At 38.3% G+C, this 16,568-nt stretch overlaps 1 protein-coding gene across 5 annotated transcripts in view; it reads left to right on the plus strand.

The window, feature by feature from the left end:
- The window catches only part of LOC107560535 (fibroblast growth factor 13-like), a 145,879-nt gene that overhangs the window by 3,229 nt on the left and 126,082 nt on the right, over positions 1-16,568 (plus strand). The window lies entirely within an intron of this gene.

The raw sequence follows: 16,568 nt of genomic DNA on the forward strand, positions 1-16,568 counted from the left end.
CCAATTATTAATATATTGATCAGAGTGACTTTGTCTTATTGTTCCTTCCCCCTCTTTAGGCAGAGAAGAATAGACCGACAGCTTAGCATTATGTTATATAATTTCAGCATATCCTCATGTATTTTTTATTATTAGTGTTTAGAGTAAATGTACAGCAGACTTTGTTGAATACCATCAGGAGTTCTTTTTTCTTTTTGTTTTAGGCAGTACTTTGTCAAAGCATTGTACGTGACTCATTCACTCAGCATGCTGGCTTTCATCTGATTTGTTTTGGACCATTATGAAACCCATTGCACTGGCTGCCTCTGCATCATTAAAACTTTCAGGATTCTATTAACTTTGCTATTCTCACCATCCCTTGTTAGTTTGTTAGTTACTCTAGATTAAATGTGTGAAGTTTAGGTTTTCTGTACTCTGAACTCTGTACATTGAGGGCATTTGTGTTTTCATAGAATCTGTGCAAAGTCATTCACACTTTAAGTGGTTAGCAGCTACACTGTTAAAAGTGTACTTGTGCAGTTGTTGCATAAAGGGTTATTTCTTCTTGAACTAATCCATAAAAATACCTTTGGCTGATGACGTCAAGTTGATTCAGTCATAAGAAATAATAATCTTGACTTTTAGATGTTAGTCATTAAGTTACAGAGAGTACTTTAAGTACTAACACAGTTTTGATAGTATTGTATTTGCATGGCTGTTAGAAAAGTGACAAATTGTAGCAACAGAGGAAGCTTTTAACATACACAGATCACATCCCTCTTCTCTCTCTTCTTTTATAATTTTATTTATCATCACCATCTTTCTAATAAAAACATAACAATACAAGTTCTATTTTTGAAACATTCACTTCATTATGAATTTCCAGTCATGTGTTTTATTTAGGGATTGATAAATATCAGCCTACCAATACAATGCAATTAGGACAATGGTGCTGATTGCTCAAGGGCACATGACTACAGAACAGGGTAATTAGCCGGAGGATGAATGCCACAGGCTCTGGACTGGCTGAGCAGGGCTTGCAAGTCTTTCATATTTTTTCGGAGATGAATTCATCTCCAGGCCGGATGCCGTGCCAAATCAACAGGCATCCAGAGCATAATTTAGAGAGGCTTCAATAATCACAAAGCAGCAGAAGCTTTTTTTTTTTTTTTCCATGCCCTGCTCTGACACCTGCTCTAATCTTCTTGGCATAGCGGCACCCCGACTGCTGCAGCATCCAAATCCACTGATGGTGTGACTGGAGGTGGAAAAAAAACTATCCTGTCTTGATCTGCCAGACCCAAGTAAATTAAATGGCTGAATATGACTTGTGTATAAAAGGGTTTTTTGTACAGTGCCATGTTTCAGTACTGTAGGTTAAATTGTGCCAGTAACATTAAAGAGAGTAACATAAAACATAAAAAGAGACTTTGAACTTGTTGTTTGGATGTTGCTAACCACGTTTCAACCAAAGTGAGGGGAAATGGATACTTTAACATAAATAAAATGCAAAAATGCTTTCCTTAAGTTCCTGAATTAAAGCATTACATAATTAAGCAATTTCACAGACGCAAGAGTGCTGTTGTTCTGAGTATCAACATGATATTTAGTGCAACAAATATAAGATCTCTACCATTCAAAGGTTTGGGGTCGTAGGATTTTTAAATGCTTTTCAAAGAAGTCTCTAATGCTGACCTGGACTGAATTTATTTGAATCAAATACAGTAATATTGTGAAATATTACCATTTAAAATAACCTTTTTCTATTATATATAATATATTTTAAAATGTAATTTATTCCTGTGATGGCAAAGCTGAATTTTCAGCTACCATTACATCAGTCACATAAAAAAAGATTTGGTGGTCAAGAAACACTTCTTATTATCAAAAGTAAAAACAGTTGTGCTTCTTAATATTTGTGTGGAAATATATCTTTTTTTTCTTCTTCTTCGGGATTCTTTGATTAGAAAGGTCAAAAGGAAGACATATATTTGAAATGGATAGCTTTTGTAACATTCTAAATGTTATTGCTGTCACTTTTGATCAGTTTAATATGTCTTAGCTGAATAAAAGTATTCATTTATTTCCAAAAAAAATCTTAATCACCCCAAACATCAACAAAAGAAGTTCAGTTCCATGTTTTCTGGAACACTAAGAGCACAGACTCATCATTATTACAAAATGACCTAGTGCTGTTATATTAAATAAAAATAAATTTAGTAAGAAAATGATGTTGCACAGTGCTCTGCCAGAATCTTATTGGTCTTTGAATGGTCAGGCACTTGTATAGTAAGTGTTTTGTAAAGGCTGTGTAAGGACAGTGTGATTCAGGACAGTGCTACCGCTTCCTCAGTGCTGACAGAAATCTCAGCATGCAGCCCTAGAGAAAGACCCCATCTGTATTAGAGAGCTGTCACTCTACATTGCCGACCTGCTCTCTGAAATGTTTGGGAATGTTGTGGGCCTGTCTCTATATCTGTTTCCTCCACCTCGTCAATGACGGTCATGCTGGTGAAAGAAGCACGATTAGTGCTCTCTGATTGGCTGGCCTTTTCTCGCTTTAACTTTATCTCCAGCTCCTCACAAGACCCCAGTGCTTCTCATAACAGCAGCCTCAAAAACATGCCTGAAAAGAAAGAGCAGAATAATGCAAATCTTGTTTTTGTTTGATTTGGAGGACAGTCATAAAATTTCAAGTGCCTCTCCTCGCTTTGGCAATTTGCCTGAAGCGTAATAGTTACCTGTTAGTTATAGTGGGATAAATATTCATGCTGGAATTAATATTCAGGCAAGCCATGGTTATGTCACCTTCAAACATAGAAGAGCACAAAGTAGCCAGGTGATTCATCTGAATTAAATGCTGTGACCTTAATGTCTTCACACATACTCGCATACCTGTGGTGAAGTGAGTGAAGCAGTAATCCAAAGAGCTCTCTGAAGAGAGTGGAGGTCTAAGTAAGCTAAGCTCGTAGTTCTTGTGGATATCAGCTTTGCTTCAGGTGGTGGTTAGAAATTATAGGTCACATTGGTTACATCAGAAGGTCACAACCACTGTTCGCAGTCTCGGCCTCAAATGGTGCATGGGCCCTCAATCTACTACAATCTTGACTGTCTGATGCATATTGCTCACAAAACTGGATAGTGCTTTTTTTAATCTTATTTGGTCTTATCTGATTAACTGATTTTGTGCAACTCCTAGAAGTTAGGGCGCATAGGATTTTATCAGTCTACCTTTTAAAAGTCTTGTAATCAAGGATACAACGTCAAGCCCAATTATTCTTACATCCTACTGATTTAAGTGTGGTATTGTGTATTTTAGGATAAATCTCCCCTAAACGTTGTATAATACAAACATGGTCTGTGGTTGCCGTGCATTACTCTCTCTCATTTTTATTCATTTAATATTGACAATGCACATTAATGAACATCAGTATAAAATACAAAATGTAAACTTGGAAACTTTAGCAAACAATTCATTTGCATCTGTAGTCCCTAGAAAGTTAAAGGGTTGGTTTTTTGAGAAAACAACTTTTATTTGAGCTTTTGATATATAAGAGATCATCGTACTTAGGGGTGGGCGATATAGCCTCAAAATTATATCACGAATATTCAAGAATATTTGCTATGACGATATTTAAAAAATATGGGAAAACGATGGAAACTTTAGCAAACAATTCATTTGCATCTGTAGTCCCTAGAAAGTTAAAGGGTTGGTTTTTTGAGAAAACAACTTTTATTTGAGCTTTTGATATATAAGAGCTCATCGTACTTAGGGGTGGGCGATATAGCCTCAAAATTATATCACGATATTTCAAGAATATTTGCTATGACGATATTTAAAAAATATGGGAAAACGTTTTATTGGTGATTGCAGTTGGTAGGCAGCAGCATTTATTAGTGCAAACAAAATAAAGGGCATTTTCCATCCTTTTCCAATGAGCTACTGTCATCGATGACAGACTACCTAATTCGAAGTGTGTGGTCGAACACACTTATTGGGTTTGTGGTGTTGTTGTGCACGCTAGGGAACATAAATGTGCCATATGTCATTGTGTCGCTATATCATTGATATTGCGATATGACACTTTTTTAATCATGTAAAAAATTATACTGGTATTATTGTGGACGGTATGATACGGCGCACCCCTAATCATACTAAAAGAATATCCTGTACGTTTCAGAACTGAAAACGTCCTTGTTACTGAAATAAAAGTTTTTATTGACACCAGGCCCAGCGAACTCCAGATCCTGGAATGTGCCTACCTATAGGTTAAACACCGCCTCCACAGACATATCAATGCCTAATTCTGTAGCCCACTGATTCGCACATGACATTGTAGGGAAATAACCAACCTGGTCTCATAAAAATATGTACCTCTGTGTACTTTTTGTGCAACACCGTTTTTACATACCTTACTGCAAGTTTCGCCGCAGTTTCAAAGAGAAAAGTCCACTGAGTGACGCTAAAACATGGGTTCAATACATGAACCCTGGTATGTTTTTATGTTGATATAGGTACGTATTGCTGTGTTTTTTAATGTTGCTTCTGGTACGTATTGCGCTGGGTCAGAATTCAAATATCCGTGTACTGTCACTAAAAGTTAATGCTCTATCATGTTGGAAATATGCCCTACACCAAACCCAACCCTAAACTTACCCGATAGTGTTAACAAATGCAAAACTGATATAAAAATGCATTTGTTGATGCAACCGTGCCATTTCAACTTCCTTATATGCAGATTTGAACTGTTTTGTCGAACCGTGGTTACACGGGATTCAAACCGGAGCTCCTCGCCTCTCAAGCACATCTCCGTACTCCGTGAGCTACCGAACAAACCTACCGTCGATGAAAACCCATAGAAAGAAAGCTGGATATGTGTGATGCTAACGTTCAAAAGCATCAGTTTTCAAATCTCCCAGCATATTAATATTGTTTTGAAGTCATAACATGATATTCTTCAAGTAATTGTGCGAAAATTACGCTTTATTAATCGAAATTCTGTAAATTTGTGTGAAAAAGAATAAAATGTGTCGGGAGTTTTACTGCCTCTAGTGTTAATTTATTTTGGAAACTGCAGTGATATGTACTTATTGGTATGTATTTCGCTTCTCGCTAAAAAGTGCCCCCAGGTACGTTTATGCCATGAGACCAGGTAGGAAATAACGTAAGTGGCGTTAAACCGGATCGAGCAACCAAGCAATAAATATGCCGTTAAAGATCGCAAAATATTGTGCAGTGCCTGGTTGTGGAAGAACACAGTCGCTGCATAACCTTCCTTTGGATTCAAATATTAGGAATGCGTGGTTGAACTTTATTTTTAATGACGTTTCAGCTCACGTGAGTAAAACATTGAGTGTTGTTCGCTTCATTTCACCGCGAATTCCTTTGTAAATGACACAGGTCGACGCTGCATTTGCAGAGAGACTGAGATTAAAAAGCAATACTGTGCCGTCTATATTGGATCCGACAGGAATGGCGCAGCACACTTATGCAAGTAAAAAATATTTGTACTCTGTGACACTATTGCTTTGTTAGAGATCACTTGATATGTCTTGATTATGTGTACATGTCTAACCAAAGTTACAGAAGGCTCCAACTATGAAGGATGTAGCTTGTCAAAAAGACACAGAAAGGTAGTTTACTATGCAAAACTGTTATCCAATCATAGCAGTGGGTGTTTACTTCCAAGTCTTCAATAAAGACCGAGTGTTTCTTGAGCCGGCCCCAAAACCAGAAGAGAAAATAGCCTATTACTTATTGATTTTGATGTTTTTGAATGTAAAAAACCACGCGAACATCATAAGTGGGCTTCAGACAACAGTATAATATAATTTAAAAAAGCCAGTTCATGACCTCTTTATTACAAATAAAGACATTACTAGCAGGGTTGCCAGGTCTGTGAACCAAACTAGCCTAATTGTGCTTTTTCCGCGGTCTCCCCCTCTGTCAGAGGTTCTATTCATCGAAATCGCATTCTTGGTGGGGGGAGAACGCTTTAACCTACAGACTAAATAACAACAGCGTAAAAGTAGCCCAATTTAGTGGGAAAACCTCAGAATTGGCAACTCTGATTAAAGGCTCCAACTATGAAGGATGTAGCTTGTCAAAAAGACACAGAAAGGTAGTTTACTATGCAAAACTGTTATCCAATCATAGCAGTGGGTGTTTACTTCCAAGTCTTCAATAAAGACCGAGTGTTTCTTGAGCCGGCCCCAAAACCAGAAGAGAAAATAGCCTATTACTTATTGATTTTGATGTTTTTGAATGTAAAAAACCACGCGAACGTCATAAGTGGGCTTCAGACAACAGTATAATATAATTAAAAAAAGCCAGTTCATGACCTCTTTATTACAAATAAAGACATTACTAGCAGGGTTGCCAGGTCTGTGAACCAAACTAGCCTAATTGTGCTTTTTCCGCGGTCTCCCCCTCTGTCAGAGGTTCTATTCATCGAAATCGCATTCTTGGTGGGGGGAGAACGCTTTAACCTACAGACTAAATAACAACAGCGTAAAAGTAGCCCAATTTAGTGGGAAAACCTCAGAATTGGCAACTCTGATTACTAGTGATACAATTACAAATATACAACATAGTGCAACATATTACTTAAATATGATTTGTGGTCGGGTTTGTCTTAAGCTACTGTTTAAGAGTGATCTTAAAAGTGTGATATGTAGATCACTTCCCTATTGCAAGTGCTAGGCTGTTCCAGTAGTTCAATATTTTTGTCCAACCGTTTTCTTGATTTCTTTGCCTTTCACTGTTAATTTGCAATTTGAATAATTTAGATGTTTTATTATAACATGTTACGTCAATGCTGAGGTCACAAAGAAGTTCAATTATTAGAGGAAGAACAATTGTTGAGAAAGAAATGGAAGAGAGAGAGTGAGCGAGGGACCCTAAATGGCCCATTGTGCTGGAGTTTTCATATTATGACTGATGACAGCAGTGACCTAGTGATGGTTGTAATGGGATTTATGCAGCAATGCATTAATGGGGATTAAAACCCAAGCAGTCTCTGTGTTGTGCATGTAGGCCACTACCACACATCCTCTAAATCTGGAATATTCAACATCTCCGCATTCTTCAGCGTGTTCCCACTCCATTTATTTATAACAAAGCCTTTAATAGTGAGGATATTCTTATCAGTAATAATATTTTCCTATCTGTATTCAGTGTGTTGTAAAATACTTAGAGAACAATATGTTGGGTATTATTTTCAGGTGAGTCATAATCTCAGAAATAATCATGTTCATAACCAGTGTTACTGAACTAGTTATCTGTGTTATTTGTTGGATTCTCTCATTACAGTAATGGCTTGATTCAGGGGACATAGTTTTTTGTAGGTGTGGGATTATGTGGAAATTCAGGATCACAGGTCTGAATGGAATTGCTTGAGATTTAGAAATGCATTTTCATGCCATTTGTTGATGTAAAGATAAGCTGCTCTGTTTGGTGTCATTTATGGACAGAGGCACTGCTTATGTTTCCTTCTAGGGCAATTTTAGCATCAAGATTTATCCACAAACTGGTGTCAATCCTGTTTAATTTCACACTGTTTTTACGCACAAACCAGATATGGAAACTCAAGTCTGCGATCGATTCTGACCTTGCACTTAAAGGGATAGTTCATCCAAAAATGAAAGTTGTCATCATTTACTCACCTTAATGTTTTTCCAAACATGTTTGACTGACTTTCTTATGTGGAACATAAGAGAAGATATTCTAAGAGATGTCTCAAGTTTTTTTTTTTTTTGGGGGGGGGGGGGGTTTATATGTGGGAGTCAATGGTCACCAAAATAATTATCAACATTCATCAGAATATCTTTTGTTTCACAGAAGAAAGTCATACAGGTTTGGAAAGACATGAGGGTGAGTAAATGAAGACAGAATTGTAAATTTTCAATTTTAGGGGAACTATCTTTGTCAGGGTTTACATAGCTAACCTGTGGCTTAGAAAACTATGTAGACACACTAGACAGACACACAGTCCATGTGTCTGTAGGGTTGTATTGAATTGCTATGTCATGCCTTTCAGCTGTTTGACTCAGCAAATCAAAACCTTGTGACTGGAAAGGACAATGTTGTTTTTATTTTGAAAACATATTTGAGTTCTTAGACATTAGACAGGCACCAGCTGCTTCTAACAAAGTCACAGTACATTCATAACACATCTCAGACATGGGGGAGTGAAACTTTCCTCAGACTCCTGCAGTTTAGTTTTATTATTGCTCTCCAGAGCAAGTATAAACCTCGCAGCTACAGAAACACTACCAAGAGCATAATTACTGCGACGCTGTTTGCGACACAATGTCCAGTGATCCATGTCAGCTGCACTGACAAATATTTTGCCTCCGTCACGCATGACATTTCAAGTGTAGCGGCAGGAGTTTGGTTCTGAAACCATCACTGCACCTTGTTGATTTGTGTACCTGTGTCAATGACACCCTGAGCTGACTGCTCGGTCCCAGAGCCTGTTGTGGATATTGTGTTTTGTTTAAAGGGGTCATATGATGCGATTTCAATTTTTCCTTTCTCTTTGGAGTGTTACAAGCTCTTGGTGAGTAAAAGATCTGTTAAGTTGCAAAGACTAAAGTCTCAAATCCAAAGATAAATTCTTTATAAAAGTTAAGAGTTAACCACGCCTACCTAAAACGGCTCGTTCTAACACGCCCCCACATGTCTATGTCACGATGTGGGAAGATTTGCATAACACGGCCCAAATGTTCACGCAAAGAAAGAAGGCGTAACTTTGATTCTCGCTGTAGTATTGTTGTTGCCGTGTGTTTCGTTGTGAAAGCAAAACTACTTTGTTTGTCACTCACTAGCCGCCGGCCTCCGCTCACTCTAGCCCCTGGCCTCCGCTCACTCAAGCCCGCCGTGTGTTTCGTTGTGAAAGCGAAACTACTTTGTTTGGTCTTCCAAAAGAGGACACAACTTGAAATCAGTGGTTAAGTTGTATTTACAACACTGTTCCAGAACAGTTCAACCCAAATATTCAGATATGTGCAGCGCATTTTATGGAGGACTGTTTCCTGATCTTGGGAGAGTAGACTACAATGCCGTCACAGACTGTAAGTAAGTTTTTTTATATTTAAAGGATTTGCCACTGATGGTTCAAACACAAATTTTGAGCAGTGTAGAGTAGTGCTTGTTGTTTGTAATTTCTCCGATCACAAATGCAGACATGGTTTTATGTTTACGCGGCGCGATGCAACGCAACGCGTAAAAAGACAGTATTAATCATTATAATCCGTGATTATGTCCCCACTGGATGCAACAAATGCCTCATTTATAATGGGTTTTAATGTTTTTGTCTCTTCGCTCCGGCCAGGACACGGCATCACCATATGGTAAGGGATGTAACATTTCTGTCACACGCTTGAGGTATTCGGCCAATCACAACGCACTGGATAGCTGGCCAATCACAGCACACCTCGCTTTTCAGACCGATGAGCTTTGTAAAAATCGATGTGTTTCTAAAGGGCGGGGCATAGAGGAGAAACAATAATGTACAGTATGTGGAAAAGAATGTGTTTTTTGAACCTTAAACCGCATAAACACATTTCATTACACCAAATACACAAAATAATGTTCTTTTTAGCAGCATCATATGACCCCTTTAAGCATACTTCCCCCGGGCCTGAACGCGGCATTGCTTAACAGGATTTAATTTTCTGCTGCAAAGCCAACAGAAGACAAGCTGTTAGTGAATTAGCTGTCAAGTTTCTTACATGGTGATTGACAAGTATTTCAGTGTTATCAGATTAAGAGAATGACCTTGTTTTGGTTCTGATCTGGTGTTTTTACTGCTCCACAGAATCTCATCCCTGCACATGCTACCTAACTTGTCATGAGAAGCGCTTGTAAACCAGTTGTTGTCAACAAAGGAGAAGCTTTCTCAACAAAGGTCTTCCTGCGGTTTTCTACCGAATAATAGCTTGATGGTTTAAAGTTTGAAAATGTAATTTTTTGGAAAGCAATAAATATTAGTATTGTAAATTTAGAGCTGTACTATAAAATACAATTATTAGTTTTACTTTTTCTTTTATTTTACAGTGAAATATTGCTATAATATTTATTATTTTGTATTTAACAACAACAACAATAATAATAATAATTATCATTATTATTTTCTTTTCATGGTTATTATTATTATTGTTAATAATTTTAGTTTTAGCCATAATATAATCATTAATCATAATAAGTCATAATATAATAAAGTCATTAATATAATCACACATTTAATTCATATTTTAAATCGCAACCACAATTTCTATCAGAAAAATTTCAATTCTATTTTTTTCCCCTAAAATTGGACATTTTGAGTCCACTTCGTATAGGGAAAGGGAGGAACCTGTAGTATCATTTGTAAATCTGCTAAGCCCAGTCATTAAAAGAAGGCAGTGTTGACGTGATGTATGTGGCAAGAAGGTAATTTGAGACGACAAGACGACAAGTTTTTATACAGTCTATGAGCACGAAGCACTTACAATGTGCGCATCCGGTGTGCAGAATGATGACGTCACAGCCTGACGATGTGTTGCTTCAAGCGCATCATTCTGAACACCGGATGCGCACATTGTAAGCGCTTCGTGTTAAAAACTGCAAAGCACAAAGGGAAGAGAAATTGATGCGTGGTGTATCATATCTGTGCAACAGTTATTGAGCCTTTGTTTTAACAATTTTAAATTTCAGTTACTGTGCACGTTAAAAACAATTTATAGTATTTTCTACACCGTGTTTTGTTCTCACAGACACCCGGTAGCAAGTAACAAAACAAGATTAAACTCCGGCAAGAAGATAAAGTCCATTTTGCAAAATCATAGACATGTATTTACAAATCAAGTATAATGGGAACACAGAATGATCTTGGAGAGAGCTTTACCGAGCTGACTGCTGTAACCGAACGCGACCAGGGTTTAAAGGCTGAACGAATGACTGACAGCCACAGCGGTGTAGCGAATCAGCTCAAGGGTAAATATGAATAATTAATCATAACTAGTTATAATTAATTATAAATATTTAGATCTGCTGTAAGTATTTACTTGACCTCTCAGGGTCAACTGTCTGTCAATTCTAAGAACGTTAATTTCCTGGTTAAGGGAAATAACTTTCTTACTGTACAATTCTACACAGAGCCTGTAGCATAAATCTGCATGATTAAGTGACTCCAGTTATGAGCAAACAATGAACAACGTCAAGTGTGATACAAGTAAGACTTTATTAACTACATAAACACTTAAACTAGTCTAACATACACACGTACACACACACGCATACAGTTGGTCTAGGAAAAGGAGTTGAAGTTTAGGCAGTAAAAAGAAGAGGAATTAAAATATGAAGCGATGGTACCATTTGATATTCAGCAGATCTACAGCCGGAAGGAAACAGCCGATTCTTAGTTCAAACACACCTTTGTAAAAAGGTGCAAATGATACGTAATGTGTCAATTAATAAGACTAAGTTTGAATACTTGCATGTCTCGTTTGTCTGAAAGAGAGGCTTGATGCAATCTGAAGGCTCAAGTTGATCTTTGCTGAAGTTGGTTGATGAAAAAGAGCCAGTTTGAGTCAGAGAATCTTGGTGAATGGAAAAGTCAAGACCCGATACCTGGCACAAACTTAGGGTGTCCTGGAGCATTGTAGCTCACATTTTCATCTCAGAATCCAACCAAACCGCAGACTGGGGCGGGTCACTGATATGAGGCCTTTAAGGTCTGAGAAGTTTCACGCCTGTCAAGATGGGCTTGTCCAATGAGAAAGGCTGAAATCCTAAGCGGGGTTTTTCCTATGGAAAATGTAGTCAGTGTCTCTACCCACATTCCTTTAGGCCATAAAACCAGTGATATCAGCATTGGTTGCCATGGTGACCAGGGGCCTGGTGTCTTTCTGAGGTGTTAAGACGCATTTTGGGGGAAGGGTCCATAGGACCTCATATGGCTTGTTAACTGAGGGGTGTTACAGAGTATTTGTTAAATATAGCTAACAAAATATATATTGTGTGTTTGATTGGTCCAGACGCTACAGCGGTGAAAAGAGTTTGTGTGAACTATAATGTAAGGACTTAAATATTCATATGTAGCTCACATTAAGCTATCGTATGGCTTCAGAAGTAACAGAATAATTCGCACAATCGGAAAAAAAAAATCTCAAATTTGGATCAGCCCTCTCTGACAGGTACCCGATCCGAGAAAAAATGGCACTATCGGAGCCGATACCCGATATGAATATCGGATCGGCGCATCCCTAGTTTCTTCACCAAAAGTAGAGTGTGTTGAATCTCTTAGTGCCTCTCTTTATAAATTGTTCAGCAGGAATTATTAGAGAGGCCTGAGTGCCTCCATAAAGATTCCATTAGTCCACAGTTTGACACCATTCTGGCCAGAGCAAAAATTGCCTGAATTTAAACTTTTAGTGTCTGACACCACTTCCAGCAACTCTTCAAGACAGGCCTAATTAAGTACCTCTGTGAAGGTAAATACTATGCGCTTTTCTGGCTGGATTTTGAAGTCTTAAAGCAGTAGCTTCAAGTAGTTGGTCACCTGCAGAGCCATAAATATCGGCATAAATATGATCCAAATTTAAGTTTATTTTGGCCAATAACCAAGACAAATCAGGATCTGACTGATATGTAACCACCAGCGCTGTACCATTTAGAGGCGGGGTTTGTTTAAAACTGATGCCACTGTAGTAATAGACTGGCATTTGGAAGTAACTCAAATAATCAATCAAAGGTTGTGCACTGGTAAAAACTTCAGAAGTTGCATATGTAGCGTCTGCGTAGGATCATGCTGGAGTGTTGGACTGTTTATGGCTTAAAAGACCCTTTTAGCCTTTTGACATTTGCATATAAATTACAGTTCTGGTCAGAGATATTACTTGTATAGGGGTTGATCTTGGCAGTCAGAGTGAAATTGGCGATTTCATCCAGTGCTCAACATTTTTGCTTGCAATATGCAGAAGATCATTATCGATGGTCATTTGTCATTGTGCCATCTAAGGTTGAGATTAGCTGGTCATGTTTCACAGGATTAATTCATGTCTTGTGCTCTTTGCCTCTCTGATTTTAACACTATTGACGACCACATTGAACTCTGGGGTCAAGAGGTCAAACATAGCTGTTGCATTCAAATGATAAAACCCAGAGTTCTTCCTTTAGAGAGGTGGACTTCTCAGAAGGCACATGGCTTGAAATCAGATGAATATTATGTAAGGCAGGGATCCTTCTTTAGGCTGATTGCCATGTCAGCGCTTCTTCTACTTCTCATTTGACTCCTAGCACTTCTTTCCAGCAGTTATTTCAGGTTAAACCAGGGAATTTCACCCATGTGAATTCATCGCATTTCAGTACCTCTCAGAATGGTTTAGAGTCCACCAGATTTGGAGAAAATGCAATGAATTTCCATCTACCTCATTATTGTGCTGTAATGACATTTAGATGAGTGATGAGATCTCAAGTGCTCAGGGGTTGCTGTTTACATAATTTCTCAAAGGACTGAATAACGTCGTAGATACACAGGTCTTTGGATATACATATACCAAAAGTGTTTTGTGTACACTGACATTCACTTCTGTGTCTCCAAGCTCAGTCTTATCTATGATAGACTCATGAAGACGAATGGAAATGATCTGTTGTGAGGATGACAGCTGCTGAAAATAGCTGTGCCCTTGTTCTCTGAAGCTGATTTCACACACTCTGGAGTGACGATTATGAGGTGTGTGTGTGTGTGTGTGTATGCGCTTCAGTGTTAGGAGGAGCACACACACACACACACACACAAGAGAAGGAATCATTTACATTAAGAGACAGCCAAGACAACAAATCAGAAATAAGTGGTGAGCAAACAATCACAGACTCTCTTAGCTGTCTTGCACTGTAACCTGAGGGGAGGAGAGGATATATGTCTAAAGATATAGTTCTCTCTCTCTCTCTCTCTCTCTCTCTCTCTCTCTCTCTCTCACACACTCACACACACACACACACACAAAATATTTTTATATTTACTCACAAACCAGTACTGTTTTTTCTTTCATCTAACACAAAAGGAGATGTTTTGAAGAATGTTCTGGCTTCTTTTTTCCATGCAGTGACAAAGTGAAAGGGAATGGGGTCTGTGCCTATGATTTGTGCACAATATATTCCATGTCTTCTGAAGCTATACATTAGGTTTGTGTTATGTTTAATCTTTTTGTGTGTTTGTCAGCCCTGCAGCACACATTGCTTCTCATCTCCTGGTTTCTCACAGAATGAAAATGTATATCTCATTTAGAAATAATTTTAAAACAGCTTGAGAAAAGTATCCCATATTAGTGACTTTTTTACCCTTCACTCCTGTCAGGCATCAGTTTTAGCAGTAGAGGAGTTTTAATGGATCAAGGCTTTGTGGGATAAGGGCTGTCACTGCACTGAGCGGTGCTGAACATCTCTACTGTCATCTGTTACAGTATCACCACCACTATATACTTAACTACGCCAGTAAATTTGAATGTATCGCTCTAAATGTTTCAGGAACACTGTTTATTCAATTAAAAATATTTACTGTAAAATGTGTGTTTTTTGGAAGCAAAAACTATGAATTGCCATATTATTTATGTTGAAAACAGTTAAAGAACATTTCCAGAAGTCCCTGTGTGACACATCACATTGATGTTCAGCATTTTTTTTAATTTAAATAGTTTTTTTTGTTTTTGTCAGTAATGTACATTAGGGTGTTTTGTGTTGCATTTTGTGTTTATCGCATTGATTTGATGCCATGTGTGTATTGTAACCCTGATGTTGTTTTGTCTTTATGTGTGTGACCCTTTGCACCTTCTATACATGAGTGTGTAGACAGGCAACTTGTGTTGAACTCTAATTCACCTTACCACCTGGTTATCTGTACATTTTAAAATAAAAAGCAGATTTTGGTGGTTCAAGTATATGAACATTGTCCCTTGATGAAATATACGGTTATAAAATAAGTTGTAAAATATACAGGCACCAATACGCATTATAATACAGAAATATGCCTTTTTTTACAGTTAATTTAACAGTAGGCTTTTAACAATGTAGATTGCACAACAGGATATTTTATTTTTGTTCTAAAATTAACTATAAATTAAATTTTTAAGCTGTGGGTTAGCAAAAAAAAGATGCTCACTGAATAGTCTCTCTTTAGAGAGCTATGACTGTTGTGACTGTCAGTAAATACCCTGTGACAGAGAGAGAAGCAGCTGATTTCATTAAGTCAGGCCCATTTACTTGTAATGAAGTGCAGCATTTGAAAGGCTGACACTGACAGGCTTGTGCTTTAAGCCAAGCCATACTACAAGACTGAAGCTTGTTGCCCTTTGATGTTTTAAGCCTGCAAAGAAGTCTGCAATAAGAAGTCTCAGAACGTAGCCAGTATACATGCACCCATTGAGCTTTTGTTTTATTGTGTGCGCTTGCCATTCCTGAATGCATTCCCATGAGGAAGTTGGTTGGACAGAAACAGAGATTCAGAAAGTCTAGTTCAGATGTTCCTGACAAAGTGAGAGCACTTTAATGCATTAGTGTGTCTCTGACTGCCCTAGTAGTGCGAGAGGATGTGTGTCTGCTGTTTTGCCATTTTCTTCAAATCTTGTCAGCAAACTGAGCATGTCTTTGTTTATGTATTCATATAATCCATATAATCCATCCATCCTTCTGGACTATCAGCTGAATGTCGCAGATGTCTAAAAGCAGTGTCTGGCACTGTTCTAGCAGTGTGCCATCACTCTATATGTCCTTCTTTCTTAAAGGGATCGTTCACCCAAAAATTAAAATTTGTTTACTCACCCTCACATATTTTCACACCTGCGACTTTCTTCTGCATACAAAATATCCATAGAAAGTTTAAACTGTTTTTGTACATACAAGAAAAAGTAAAAGGTTTCAAAACAGCATTTGACCCCATTGACTTTCACTGTATATTCTTTTGTATTCCACATAACCTTAGTAAGATGGCGCTGACGCTGATGGCTGCCTCTGTGGCGTGCTCCGCAGTTGTTTTTATGTTTTTGTTAGTTTGTCCTGTCTTTAGTTATATCCCTGCAATCAGTTTCACCAGAGACGAATTGCTGGACATTCGGAAGTACACACCACCCGATATTTCACCGGTTTTCGACTATTCTGATGTTTTGCTGGACATTGTAGTCGGGGGAGCTGTGGCGCTGATCAAGCGCTTCAGGACGCGCAGACGGGGGAAGCGAGCCGACGCGCTCGTGAAGCTCAGACAGCGCGGATTCAGGATGCCGTTGCCTAGCATCCATCTGGCGAACCTCCGCTCTCTACCCAACAAAACAGACGAACTCCTTCTGCTCTCCCAGACAAATAAGGATTTTTCTAACTCTGCTGCTCTGTGTTTCACGGAAACCTGGCTGAAAGACGCCAATCCGGACAGCGAGTTGAGTCTGCCGGGCATTCAGCTGTTCAGAGCAGATCGCGACGCAGAATCAACAGGGAAATCACGCGGTGGCGGGACATGCTTTTACATCAATGAGAGGTGGTGTACAGATGTAACTGTGCTAAAGAAGATGTGCTGTTCAGATCTAGAAGTGCTCTTCATTAATTGCAAGCCGTTCTA

Source organism: Sinocyclocheilus grahami, unplaced genomic scaffold (assembly GCF_001515645.1).
Source record: "Sinocyclocheilus grahami isolate Dianchi unplaced genomic scaffold, SAMN03320097.WGS_v1.1 scaffold23.1, whole genome shotgun sequence".
NCBI lineage: Eukaryota > Metazoa > Chordata > Actinopteri > Cypriniformes > Cyprinidae > Sinocyclocheilus > Sinocyclocheilus grahami.